Raw genomic sequence first — 15,136 nt, forward strand, 5'->3', positions numbered from 1 at the left:
CAAGTCCCTCCTGACTCTGGGGCAGGTACTCTATGCACTGACCTCCTTCTTCTATTCATCTGGTGACATGTAAAGTACATTCAAGCCGAACCCTCACTCTTGTCTAACAGGTCTTTACAGGAAAAATGGAGGGTAAGTGGAGAAAAGTCAATTCAAATCTACCCAAATGAATTAATAATTTATGATATAATATTTATAGGATGAATAGATTGAAATAATCAAATTAGTTTATTTGTAGAGCACTTAAGAGCTATGAAAATGTCAATTATCATTTATCCACATTAACCCCAAATCTGTAGGTGTCCAGTCCTATTGTTCAGTCTCTCTGTCACTCTTTGTGACCCCTTTTGGGATTTTCTTGGCAAAGATACGGGAGTGGTTTTCCATTTCCTTCTCTTGCTCATTTTACAGATGAGAAAACTGAGGCAAATAGAGTTAAGTGACTTGCCCGGAGTTATATTGCTAGTAAAAGTCAGGTGTGAACTTAGATCTTCCTGATTTTTTCAGGGCTGGCACTCTATCTATTGTGAAACCTAGCTGTCCAGCCCTAAGGGCTCTAATAATAACATAACTTTTATAATGGTCTAAAGTTTGCAAAACACTTTCCATTTATTTGATCTTCTCAATAACTCTATGAGATAGCTATTTTTATTATCCCAATTTTATAGAAGAGGAAAAGGTTTATAAAAGAGAGAGATTAAGTAACTTACCTAGGGCCACACACTTATTAAGTGTCTGACGTAGGCAACAAATACACACTATCCTAACTTCAAGGCTAGAGCTTCATACAGTTTACTCTCCTGCCCACCTTACTACCCTCAGAGAAACCCAAGGTCTCCTAAAAGCAGTGGTCTTTCTACTAGGATAAGTTCATCTCCTTGAGGTGAAGTGAATCTCTAATTTCTCCCAAGTTTGCTGCATTTTAGCCTCAAAGTTTGAGCTTCAAAGTGGCAAGACAAATCAGTTAAGAATCCTGAATATCCCTCCACAGTCATTGACACAATGCTTTTAATTTTGCAAAATGCTCAGCTCATAACAGTTCTGAGAGGTTAGTATTAGAAGTATTTATCAAAAGCCTCATTTTAAAGACTAGGGAGCAAGCTCAGGGAAATTCAGGCAAACTGAGCTAGATTTGGAATGCTCCCTGATTCCCTTCTTTTCTGCTCCTTTTATATGCCATCTTCCTCCATTAAAATCTAAACTCATGGAGACTGAATGTAAATCACAAATTTCTTAGGTGATTTTCCCTTTTTCTTCTGATTTTTCTCTTCCAACATGATTCATAAAAGAAATATATGTGTGTGTGTGTTTTTAAATTAACGTACATGTATAACCAGGGAAAAAAAGAAAGCAATTAAAAGGGGGGAGAAACCTAATGTCATTGGGGGTGGAGGAACTATCTGGTGTAGTTTTTAGCACAATACTCATTAGTGTTTAACAAATTCTTGATTTTAGAGTCTGAGGGTCTGTGTTTGAATCTTGACTTTTTTTTTTTTTTTTTTTTTTGGTGACTTTTAACTTCAGCAAGTACCTCCACCTCCCTGAGCCTCTATTTCTTCCTCCATAAAATAAAGGCATTGTATTAGTTTCTAAGAACCTAAAGTGTGAGAACCAGATGGAAGTCTGGACTCAGATCTTACGCAGCTCTAACCCTTAATAGGTGTGAAAGTTAGGTGATTGAACTTTCTATCCCAGACCTCAGTTTCCTCACTTGTAAAATGAGGGGGTTGAACTAGATTATCTATAGTGCCCTTTTCAGCTCTAAATCTATGATCCTATGATCTCTATCCCCTTCCCCCATTCCCCAGGAAGAAACAAACCAAAGATCTAAAACTGTAGATCACATGTTTTCCTTCTTTACTTCTCATTTTCTCCTTTTCCTGGTTTTCCTCTAGAGTTTCAGTGGAAACAAAAGAAAAGAGAGTTGGGGGGTGGGGAGCTGGACGGGGGTGGGAAGGAGTGTATTTAACTCCATGAGAACCAGAAGCAGCTCTGGGAACACAGAAGGAACACAGATCCATTTGGATCTCACAAGTGTAAGTGGAAACTGGAACCCAAGTCTTCCCAGTTCTCAGAGTTTTGCTTCGGGGGAGGGAGGAGACAGGGTGGTTTCTCCATACCCGATTCCCATGCTCCCACCCACCCCCAGGGGTGCGCCTGGAATGTTAAGAGAGGGAATCCAGCCAGCTGAAAAGTTCCTTTCCAAGAGCCCTTGGGGAAGGGTGGAAAAAGAGAGAGAGACTTAGCTGGGTATAGAACTAGCATGCCCTTCAGAGTGAGAGTTTCAGAGCAATGTAGGGTACTCAGAACCTCTCTATTCAAAGTACCAGCTCACTTGTCCTCAGAATTTCAAAATTTATATCTTAGTCCAATGCTGCATTCATGCCTTCCTATAATAGCATAGTACAATGGCAAGGATGTGGAATCTGGAATCATAGAGACTGGGATTCCAAAGCTGCTCCATCTCTCTTGGTCTCAGGGTCTTCGTCTGTAAAAGGAGGGGGCTGCATTAGGTGGGTTTTGAGATCCTTTTTAGATTTAGAACTATGATCCTTTGCTCTCATCAGCCTCAGTTTCCATTTAATTCCCCAGGATCTTATGACTTTCATGGAACAGTTCGTTCCATTTTTAGACAATTCTAATTTTCAAAAAGGCAATATGATATGGTGGAAATCATAAGAAAACCTGTATCATAAGCAAGTCACCATTTCTTTGATCCTTTTAAATTTTTTGGCTTTCTTTGTATCCCCATGACTGGTACAATGCCTGGCACAAAACTCATCTCATTTTGATCCTCACAACAACCTTGGGAAATAAGTGCTATTATTATTCTCACTTTACAGAAGAAGAAACTGAGGCAGAATGATTTACTCAGGATCACACAACTAGTAAGTGTCTGAGGCTAGATTTGGCTTTAGGTCTTTAATTCCAGGTCCAGTACTCTATCTACTGAGCTATCTAACTGCCTCCGAAAGCCCGGAGGAGAAAAGATACTTAATACTTCTTGACTTGACTTGACTTGCACTACCTACATCTTAAGGTTATTGTGAGAAGGTCATGTTGTAAACAGCAAAGCACTATGTAAGTTATTCTTATTGTTAGATAATTCTTCCTTCTAAGGAGCTCAAATCTATCATGCCTCAAATTTTTCCTAAACCATTTTGTTTGATTCTCTCCTTTGCCCCCATTACTCTTGATCTTTTATTGTGGTTGTGAACATCCCAATAAAAAAGCTGCTTCAGGGCAAGGACAGTCATTTTTATCTTTCTATCTACTAGTGCTTAATAAATATTTGTTAAAGGGATGAACTTCCACTAGTTGATTTTTAATTCCTGTTGTTATAAGATGGCCTGACTCAATCCTTGAGTTCAGGTTTGGGATTAGAATGAAATGAAAGATTTGTAGACCATCTTGTTTGGGTCCTGATCGCCTCAGATTGAATGTAAATAGCAATCCTTTATGCTTTGGCTGGAAATCCCAAGGATCTTCTCACAAATTTATTATTTAGATTTTTTTTTAAAAACTAGATGAAAAAGGAGATTCTTTGCCTCAATTGCTACTTAGCTTTGATCCCTGAATGGGTGCAACTTCAATCAAACTGAGACCTGTTGAAGACCTAAGTCTAAAAAGGCCCCAGTCTCCCACTGCATCCAGGACCAGCTCCAGTCATTCTGATCTATATCTGGCCACTGGACCCAGATGGCTCTGGAAGGGAAAGTGAAGCAGGTGATCCTGCCTAGCCCTCCCTCCCTTAAATTCAATTTACTTCCATCTCATGCATCATCTCCCTGATGTCCTGGTCTTCTATAACAAAGGATAAACAACAACTTAGCCATGGGAAGCATGGGAAGGATATTTAGAAAGTATATAAATACTAATTTAGTAAACACAATCCCCCTCATCTCCATGCTTAAACTTGTCTTCGCAATCCTTTGATCAACAAGCCCTTAAGTACTTACTATATGCCAAGTCTGTGGTAGGCACTGGAAATACAAATATAATAAACTGTCCCTGCCTGCAAGGATTATGGGGGGAAACAACAAACATGTTTACATATATGTGTTGCATGTAACCTATATACACGTGCAAATGAAAATTGAATATAAAGTAATTTGGGGAAGAGTGGGCTGCATGTGGAAGGCAAATGGCCAGCACAGAGCTAACAAGGCTAGAGATGGAGTATTGGGTGTGAGGACCAGAGAGAAGGAGTGATTGATTGGATTGAATTAAATGTAAGAGGAGGAGTTTGTTCTTCAAGGGGGTAATGAATGACATGCCCATGCATTGGATTTAAGGGAGGAAGGGCTGGACAAAGTCATCTACCTCACTTTCCCCTCCAGAGCCAGCAGGGTCCAACGGCCAGATATAGATCAGAATGACTGGGTATGGCCCTGAATGCAGAGGGGGACCTTGGCTTTTTTAGGCTAAGGTCTTCAACAGGTCTCAGTTTGACTGAAGCCGCACCCATTCAGCGATTAAGGCTGGGTAGCATTTGAGGCAAAGAATGGTCTCTTTCACCTAGTCCAAAAAAAAAAAAAAAAAAAAAAAAAGGCTGGAAAACTAGTTTGAGGCCAATTGCTTTAAAAGCTAAATAGAGGTATTCATATTTTGTCTGCATGGGGGAATAATGTGGTCATATCTGTAAAAAAAATCCCTTTGATGGTAGTATGAAGAATGGATTGAGACCTAGAGATCAGTTAGGAAATCTTATAATAAAGCAGCTAAGAAGTGTTAATGATCTGAGTTAAGTTAGTAGCTATTTGAGTAGAGAGAAGGGGTCTAATGTGAATAATAGTAGGAGGGCAGAAATGGCAAACTTTGAAACTTGATTGGCTATGTGAGATGAGAAAGAGAAGGGAGTCAGAGGTAACAGAAGTTGCAATGGATGGTGGTGCTTTTGACAAAAATAGAAAAATCTGAAAGAGGGGAGGGTTTTGGGAGGAAAGATACTGAGTTCAGTTTTGGACATGAAGAGTTTAAGGAGTCTATGGCTTATTCAATTAGAAATGTCCAATGGGTCATCTAGGATGAGCTACTGAAACTCATGTAGCACCTTGGTCAGGAGATATAAATTTATAAGTCATCTGTATAAATTAAGCCCATGAGAACTGATGAATTACAGGAGAGAGAATAAAAAAAGAACAGGGGGACTGAGAATGCTCTCAGTTAGGTATCTGATATGGGTGATGTACCTTTCACAAAGGAGATACAGGAGCAGTCATGGCAGGTAAAAGAACCAGCACTAATAGCAGCATGAAAACCTAGAAAAGAGAGAATCCAAGAAGAGAGACTACTCAACAGAGGCTGATGCAGTGGAAAAGCCAGGAAGGATGAGGGCTGAATGTGTTGATTCAGATAGCAAGTGGAACGTACTTCACGTCCAAAGCACATTAATTCTCCTTGTGAGCTGACCTTTTTAGCCATAAGTGCCAGGGAAACAGAATTTTCAAGGGTTTGAGACTTAATCCCCTGGATCAATCAAATCTTGGGACAATCTCCTTGCCTTTTAAGGGAAAACTAACCCAACTTATGTGTCAGGGCCTTAAGAAAAACCAGCCCAGCCTTAGTAAATATTGCTCAAACCGAGCTCTCTATTCTTGTTTCTTATCCCTAGCTCATACTGGCTTCTCTTCTCCCTACCACACCCATGCCCTCTCACATCTCTCTGCTAAGTTAAATCCTACCTTGCCAGAGAGCCTTGTAACTATACATAGCCCTGGGTACCTGGGCACCCAGCCTGAATAGAACTGCCATAGAAATGAGAGGTTCAAGCAGCTGCTGTCCTAGGACTTATCAATTCATAATGTCTTTTGAAGTTGACTTTCTGAATATTTGCAGAATTTTGGCAAAGATGTTCCAGAGAATGATATTTCATTCTCCATTTTGTGCCATAAAGGTGGACGGAGTTAAGTAGCACATGCAGTCTTTGAATACCTGCCTCATCACCTCCTGCTTGGTGATTGATGAACAGAATGATCAAGGATATGGAGAGGCAGAGAATGCTGAAAGCTGGGAGTGACAGCTGTTGAGACAATGCAAGTGCCATGCTGGGTCAGCTTCCTGTTATCCTATCTCCATTTACCACCCGACTCTTTCTCCTTTCCTGGAAGGGGGGGGGAGTTAAAGAAAGGAAAATATGATTCTTCCTATTGATGACATCTTTCCTGAATCCTTCCTGTTCACTTTCCTTTTTTTAAAAAATTTTTTGCTATCATTGTATCCCTCCTGTCTCCTCATTTTATGAACAAGAAAAACTAGAGACTGCTAGATCTTTGCCTGATCTGATTGAGGTTGGCTTGGGTAGACACCAGGAGAGAGGTTTGGGATCTTTCTAGAGCAACAAGAGTCAGGAAAAAGAGTAGGAATCGATTCTATCTGAAAATGTCTAATGGAATGGAAATATATTGATTAAAACTACCCTTTAAGGAAGCCTAGATTTTCATAAACAGGTGAACCTATAAGGAAAGATATATACATATATATATATACACATCAAAAAGGCACATAGCATCAACTCCTCTAGACCAGGGTATGTACTTTAGTGGCCATCTGCAAGCAGTCAGCATTTACACCAGGGACCAGGGGATTTCAGAAGACACCTCTAAGGGTGTCTCACTGGAAGTTCCAGAGAGTAGAAGCTGTCCCCTTTTAGACTTTTTCAACTGGCTTAATACCTCAACCACTTCTATGGTTAAGATGCATTTGTCACATTTGTTCATATCCCCAGTTCTGGAAAGGTCTTTGGGCTTCTGGGAAGGATCAAGCGTTGTTCTTTCAAGCGTCCCTTTCTTACTTAATACTTTATACCAAAGCATCCCAAAAAAGTCCATAAGGCACAGTTCTCAATGGTCTTCCAAATGCTATATAAAAAGTTTTCAAAATTTCCTTCAGCACTGTTTTTTTCCCCCCAGCACAGTTCTAAGACAATTACAAAATTATAGTTCAGGGGATGGAAGAAAAAAAGGCAGATCTAATATAGCTAGTAGTTCTGGAAACCTATATCACCCCCAAATACAAGAATTATTTAAATCCAATCAATGATAATTTATAGCATTTAACATCTGCAGGGTGCAGTTCATTGTTTTCTTTTGTTTTTTCCCCAGATTTTTCAAATAATTTTAATTCTTTTTTTTTTTAAGTTAGTGGAATGTATCTTTCAAAAAATTTTAATAGTATTTTATTTTTTTCAAATGCATACAAAAATAGTTTTAAACATTCACCTTTGCAAAACTTTGTGTTCCAAATTTTTTTCCTTCTCTCCCTTGTTCCCCCTCCTCAAGATAGCAAATAATCTGATATATGTTAAAGTTGTAATTCTTTTAAACATATTTCCATATTCATCATGCTGGGCAACAAGTCAGACAAAAAGGGAAAAAAGCATTAGAAAGAAAAAATAAAAAAAACAGCAACAACAACAAAAAAGTGAAAATAATATGCTTTGATCCATATTCAGTCTCCGTAGTTCTCTCTGTCTGGATGTGGATGGCACTTTCCATCACAAGTCTATTGGAATTGCCTTGAATAACCTCATTGTTGAAAAGAGCCAAGTTCATCACAGTTGATCATCACATAATCTTATTGTTGCTGTGGACTATGTTCTCTTAGTTCTGCTCACTTCACTCAGCATCAGTTCATGTGAGTCTTTCAAAGTATTTTTGAAATCAGCCTGCTCATCATTTATAGAATAATAATATTCCATTCTATATATTCACATACCATAATTTATTCAGCCATTTCCCAACTGATGGACACCTACTCAATTTCCATTTCCTTGCCACTACAGAAAGAGTTGCTACAAACATTTTTGCATATGTGGGTCTTTTCCCCTCTTTATGATCTCTTAAGAATACAGACCCTAGTAGTTATACTGCTGAATCAAAAATTATTCACAGCTAATAATTTTAATTCTTAAAAATTATAGTTGTATATAATTGTCACAACTCATTCATGAGTAGGCAAAGCTAGTCAATAATAAATAAAGTATCATGTAAGTTCCATACAAAATAAAACTACAAAAAGAATTAGGCAATTAAAAAATCAAATATTTTATTAATAAACAAAACAATCTAATACTCTGGGGACAGTTCTTGAAGACAAATAACACATTCACATCTGTCCCTACTTATTAAAAGCTCCCAAACAGGCTTACTCTAATCTTCTTTCTTATGATAATTGGTCAGTGTCAAGGCACACAAGTACCAGTAGAATGAATACCTATTTGACCTCATTTTACTCTCTGGATCTACCTTTCCCCTACTCAGTAAGGTCATTCTGACCCACTACTGTCAATTATCACCAAATGTAACAGCAGACCAAACTTTAGATTAGAATAAAATGAGACATTTTTAGGACATTTGACAAATGGCAAAAGGAAGTTTACTTAGCCAGAGCAGGGGAAGAATACTTAGAACAGGAAAAGGATACTTTCTTTGCAAAAATGTAGCAGGAGTGATAACAGTGATTCAGCTGAGTGTAGCTTCCAGTTTCCAATTGTCCATATTCCTCCTAGCCAATCAGAAACTTAAGAGAGGGTCTATTTAGTTTCTCCTGGTACTATGGATTTTATATTTAGGACACTAGGAAACTATACCAGTAGCCTGGTCCTTAGTCCCTTGATTTGATTAAGCTGGGGAGGGGGTGATTTTAATATATTTTAAGGAAAAATTAGCTTGGCATTCATGGGGCAAGGTCTTAGAGTATTGTTCCCACCACAAAAAGCACCATTTCAGAATCCAGCAACCTTTAGTATAGACCATAATGGTGGAACCATAGGAGAATGGAAATATACAGAAACATGTAAACTACCAGACTTTGAATAAAAAACTAAAATGGATGAGTATATTATGCCAGTTCAAGATGTCTTGGACTTGTTGGGTAGCCAATACCCAAATTGGATAGCTAAACCAATACCTGAATTTATACAGTGGATACTATTAATATCCTTCCTGGTGAGTATTACTACTAATAATAATTAATGATTATGTAGCGTTTCCTTACTTTGTACCAGGCGCTGGGCTTAGCACTTTTACATTTGTTTTCTCATTTGTTCATCCTAATAACCCTGGAAAGTTGCTGTTATGATTATCATTTAGAAATGAGGAAACTGAGGTAAATAGAGGTTAAATGATTAAAATCACACATGTGTGTCTGAAGCAGAAGTTGAACTCAGGTCTTTCTAAGTACAGACTCAGCATTCAATTTCTTAGATCATGTAGCTATCTACCCCATATTTATTGATTTATTTGTATTCTTATAGTATAGAAACATTTGTCTGTTGGCTATGCACTATTTTTTGTGTATTATTTGTTCGTGTGTACATTGATGTTTATACTTCTAAAAGACCTATTGTTATTATTAGCTTTGGTTAAGTTTTTTTTTTTTTTTTTTTTAAGGTGGCTATTTATGCTTACAGTTATTCCTTCCACATCTCTGGAGTTAAGGGCACGGCACCCCCAGGATCTGGAAAATTTGTGTAAAATTTTTTGGCTCTCCTTTTGTGCTAGAGAAGAAGTCTGAATCTTTTTTCTTCTATGGAATATTTACAAAACAATTTATAGTACAGTATTGTTGCAAAATGTGGATAAAGTATTTGGTCATAGAACTGATGCTGAGTGAAATGAGCAGAAGCAGGAGAACTTGTACATAGTAACAGCAAGACTTTGTAATGATCAATTATAATAAACTTAGCTCTTCTTAGCAACGTGGTAATCCAAGACAAATCCAAAAGACCAGTGATGGAAAATACCATTCACAACCAGAGAAAGAACTATAGACTCTAGTATGCAGACTGAAGCATTCTATTTTCACTTTTCTTTTGCCTTTTCTTTCTTGTGATTTTTCTGTTTTGTTCTAATCCTTCTTTTACAACATTACTAATGGGGAAATGTGTTTAACATGATTGTACATGTGTAATCTATATCTTGCTTGCTGTCCTGAGGAAGGGGGAGTTAAGGGAGAAAGGGAGAAAAAATTTTGAACAGAAAAATCTTACAAAAATGAATGGTGAAAATTATCTTCACATATTTAACATATATTCGATTACTTCCATCTAAGGGGGAGGGTGGGAGGAAGGGAGGGAGGAAAAAAAATTGAAACACAAGGTTTTGCAAGAGTAAATGTTGAAAACTATGCATGTCAAAATGTTTGTGGCAGCCCTGTTTGTAGTGGCTAGAAACTGGAAAATGAATGGATGCCCATCAATTGGAGAATGGCTGGGTAAATTGTGGTATATGAATGTTATGTATGGAATATTATTGTTCTATAAGAAATGACCAGCAGGATGACTACAGAGAGGACTGGCGAGACTTACATGAACTGATGCTAAGTGAAATGAGCAGAACCAGGAGATCATTATATACCTCAACAATGATACTGTTTGAGGATGTATTCTGATGGAAGTGGATCTCTTCTATAAAAAGAGCTAATTCAGTTTCAATTGATCAAGGATGGACTGAAGCAGCTACACCCAAAGAAAGAACACTGGGAAATGAATATAAACTGCTTGCATTTCTGTTTTTCTTCTTGGGTTATTTATACCTTCTGAATCCAATTCTTCCTGTGCAACAAGAGAACTGTTCGGTTCTGCACACATATATTGTATCTAGGATATATGGTAACCTATTTAACATGTAAAGAACTGCTTGCCATCTGAGGGAGGGGGTAGAGGGAGGGAGGGGAAAAATCGGAACAGAAGTGAGTGCAAGGGATAATGATGTAAAAAATTACCCTGCATAGGTTCTGTCAATAAAAAGTTAAAAAAAAATAAAATGATATTGAGAAAAAATATTTCCCATTTCTCTATCCTCTGCAAAAAAAAGTATTTGTTTGTAAGTCATATTATACAATACTATACATACATTTTATGCATTCTGAGTTTCTAAAGTTATGTATCATCTTCTGGCCTTCATGTGTCATCTGCAACTTCTGCAAAACTCCCCCCAAATTCCCATTTACTTTCTTATGCTGACCCATGACATATTGAAACTGTAATGAGGAAAATCACAAAGTGGAAGGGAAACTATTTATGCCCTATGATGGTGATATATATTTTTTTGTTTATTTATTTATTCACTTATTTATTTATTTTTTAAATAACTTTTTATTGACAGTATATCTTAGTATACTAAAGTATATCTTAGATACAGAAGGTAGAAATAATCTGAGATGGTGATATATTTTGAATTTGGCTTCTAGGACTGCATTTATGGAGTCTTCTGGGAGACAGAAGTTGGAAGAAGAGATTTCATTCTTTAACTTTTGCCATGAGGGCAGGCAAAGTCAAGATGTGTCCAGTCTCTAGATGCTTGATCCCCTAACCTCTTCTGAGACTTTGGTGCACAGAGCAATAGATTCTGAGGTACCAGAGAGACTGTTGAAAGCTGAGAGTGACACTTGGTGAGACATTCTGGGACATTTTCCTGTTTCCAGTTGAAGTAAAGGAGTAGCTTTTCATTACCTAACTTATCCCATTCTGTATGGCAGGCAACTCGGATTCTCTGCAACTTGCTTTTTTATTAATAAACTGTGTCCTTTTTACCCTCATTTCTATCTTTCTTTGAGAAGGAAGAACCAATCTTTAATACATCCCCTGGATTCCAGTGGTTTAGGAAAACCAGACAATGGCTTGAGTTTGATCTCGCGATTAAAAGACAGAAAGGAAGAAATATCAGTGAAAATGCAAGTGGTCACATCTCCAGGGAACTTTATTAAGGGACTGACATCCTTTGTCATCAGAATAAACATTATTATCAGAAGCTGGAGGGAGCCTTGAGAATTTTGGGTTTATGCCTTTTGATGGATTTATAGGTGGACCTGGACAGGAATCCATGGGCACAGAATAAACATGGAGGATTAGAAATGTCCACAATGATGAGATCACCTATACATTTATGTATTGGCTTTGATCTTAAGTAACTGTACCTTGGGAAAGATATTTCTTCTTTATTTCCCTCAGTTGGAGGGAAGCTCTCTTTACAACAAATCCCTTTAAAACTTTGGCAACCTAAGAACCTTGAGTATTATTATTGCTGTTTTGGTTGGAGAGATTCTAGATATATGCTTCCCATGCCCCAGGACCTCCTGCCACTTATTGGTCTAATGCTTCAATCTGCCCAGATAATAAAACCTAACACAATCATCCTTCAACTTTACATCTCACCTTTTTAAATAACATGCTTAAATTTTAGCCTTCAGTTTTCCTAGCCCCAATCCTCAGAATCAACAATGTCAGCTTTCATTCATGTTTTTTTCTTTCCTAAATTTAATTTAATTTTCCCCCAATGACATATAAAAACAATTTATCACTCATTTCCTTTTTTTAGCCTTTTATTTTCAAAATATATGCATAGTTTTCAACATTCACCCTTAGAAAATCTTGGGTTCCAAATTTTCTCCTTCCCTTCAATCCACTTCCTCCCTCAAACGCAATTAATTTAAAATATGTTAAACATGTGCAATTCTTTTATATATATTTCCACAATTATGGTGCACAATAAAAATCAGATCAAAAAGGGAAAAAATGAGGAAAAAAAACAAAAAAACAAGCAAACAACAATAAGAAAGATGAAAATACTATGTTGTGATCCATATTCAGTCCCCACAGTCCTCTTTCTGCATGCTGATTGCTCTCTCCATCGCAAATCTATTGGAATTGGCCATGTCTCTTCAACAATGAGATGATTCAGACCTGTTTCAGTGATCTTATGATGAAAAGAGCCATCTATACCCAGAGAGAAGACTGTGGGAACTGAGTGTGGATCACAACATAGAATTCTCACTCTTTTTGTTGTTGTTTGCTTGCATTTTATTTTTTTCTCATTTTTTTTGTTGATTTGATTTTTCTTGTGCTGCAAGATAATTGTATAAATATGCATGCATATATTGGATTTAACATACATTTCTACCATGTTTAACATATATTGTATTACTTGAGAGAGAGTGGAGGAAGAGGGGGAAAATTGGAACACAAGATTTTGCTAGGGCTAATGTTGAAAAATTATCCATGCATATGTTTTGAAAATAAAAAGCTTTAATTAATAATAAAAAAAGATCCACATCCATCAGAATAGATAATCTTATAATCTTCTTGCTGCTGTGTACAATATTCTCTTGGTTTTACTCATTTCATTTAGCATCAGTTTATATAAGTCTCTACAGGTTTTTCTGAAATCATCCTGCTCATCATTTCTTATAGAACAATAATATTCTATAACATTCATATACCATAACAGTTTCCTTCCCTCTCTGTCCCTCACATTAATTGAACCCTTTTCATAATACTCTAGGAATGAGTAAGCAAGAACTCATAATACAGCTGCTATTTCCCATCCCAAAATGAGGACAGGATTTCTCCCTCTCTGAACCAAAGGAAACAATCCTTTTGCTTGGATTTTAGGGGATTGTATATTCTCTCTCAGAGAAACTTGGAGAATCCGTCTTAGTAAGCCTGATAAAAGGCCTGGAAAGATTTATATGAACTGATGCTGAGTAAAACAAGCCGAACCAGCAATACATTGTATATAATAACAGCAAAAATGTGTGATGATCAACTATGAAAGGTTTGGTTCTTCTCAGCAGTTCAGTGATCCAAAGCAATCCCAACAGACTTTGGACAGAAAATGCCATCGCATACAAAAAAAGATCTAAGAAGATTGAATATAAACCAAAACATGCTATGTTCACTTCTTTTTTCTTTTTTTCATCTCTTCCATGGTTTTTCCCTTTTGCTCTGATTTTTCTCTCCCAATATGATTCATAAAGCAATGTGGATTAAAAAGAAATAAACTTACTACCAAAAAAAAATTGTAAGCCTGCTGCCCCTACTTCCCCTCAACTATTTTCCCCCATCCATGCAAATCATGCTGTGATAGAAAGAACTTAGGACCTCAAGTCAAGAGATCTGGTTTGAAATCTGGATTTCTCTAGGTATGTAATCATAAGCAAGTTACTACCTTCCCGAACTTCCATTTCCTTTTCTGTAAAATGGGATTATTATACTTGTACTATCAGTTTCATAGAGAAAGAACTGTGTATATTTCAAAGCACTACATGCAGATGAACACTTACTTTATATAGGATTTTGAACTTTACAAAGCATTTTACATGTTACACCATTTGATTCTCCTAAATCTTACTTCCACGACCCTCTCCCTTACATCTTTTTCAGAAGAACTGCTGTCTCCCCAACCCTCTCTAATCTTATACTTGTGAAACTAATTTTTAATCTTGTTGTTCAGTTATTCAGTTAGTTGTATCTGATACTTCATGATCTTGTGGACCATAGCACTCCAGACCTTCCTAATCCTCCACTATCTCTCAAAGATTGTTCAAGTTCATGTTTATTATTCTCATAATAGCCTCTATCCATCTCATCTTCTGTCCCTTTTCCTTTAACCTTCAATTTTTCCCAACATCAAGGTCTTTTCCAAAAAATCTCATGCACTTGGCTCTTTTCAAGAATGTGATGATTCAAGGCAATTCCAGTAGACTTGTGATGGAAAGTGCCACCTACATCCAGAGAGAGAGAACCATGGACACTGAATGTGGATCAAAGCATAGTATTTTTGCCTTTTGTTCTTCTCGTTTGTTTGCTTGTTTTTCCCCACCTTTTGATCTGTTTTTCTTTTTTCTATTTTCTTTTTTGCACATGATGAATATGGAAATATGTTTAGAAGAATTGTACATGTTTAACTTGAATTGCTTGCTGTCTTGGGGAGTGCGGGGAAGAGAGAGGGAAGAGAAAGAGAAAAGTTTGGAACACAAAAATAAATATAGTGACAATATACAGCTTTGTTGTACTCTTTTTCTTGTCTTAAAACCAAATCAGTTGTTCTATATTTGGATCTAACTGTTGCTTCTTGGCTAGCATATATAAATTCCTCAGGAGACAAGAAGATCTGGCACTCCCATCTCTTTGTGAACTTGCCACATTTTGTGGCAATCAATCACACAATGAAAGGCTTAGATAAAAGCTCAAAAGATATACTTAACAGTTTTGCATGTGAAACAAAGCTGGAAGTGATAGCTAATGATTTCAGAGTCAGTATTCAAAAAGATCTTTACAGAATAAAACATTGATTCAGATTTAAGAAGATAATATTTAATAGGCAAAAATGTAAAAATTTGAATCCCAGTGGAA

The 15,136-nt window shown here is 37.0% G+C and overlaps 1 protein-coding gene across 3 annotated transcripts in view; it reads right to left on the reverse strand.

Moving 5' to 3' along the window:
- LOC127561895 (tubulin polyglutamylase complex subunit 2-like) overlaps positions 1-15,136 on the reverse strand; it is an 877,998-nt gene that overhangs the window by 690,698 nt on the left and 172,164 nt on the right. The gene's annotated exons all lie outside the window — the stretch shown is intronic.

This window comes from Antechinus flavipes, chromosome 1, assembly GCF_016432865.1.
Source record: "Antechinus flavipes isolate AdamAnt ecotype Samford, QLD, Australia chromosome 1, AdamAnt_v2, whole genome shotgun sequence".
Lineage (NCBI taxonomy): Eukaryota > Metazoa > Chordata > Mammalia > Dasyuromorphia > Dasyuridae > Antechinus > Antechinus flavipes.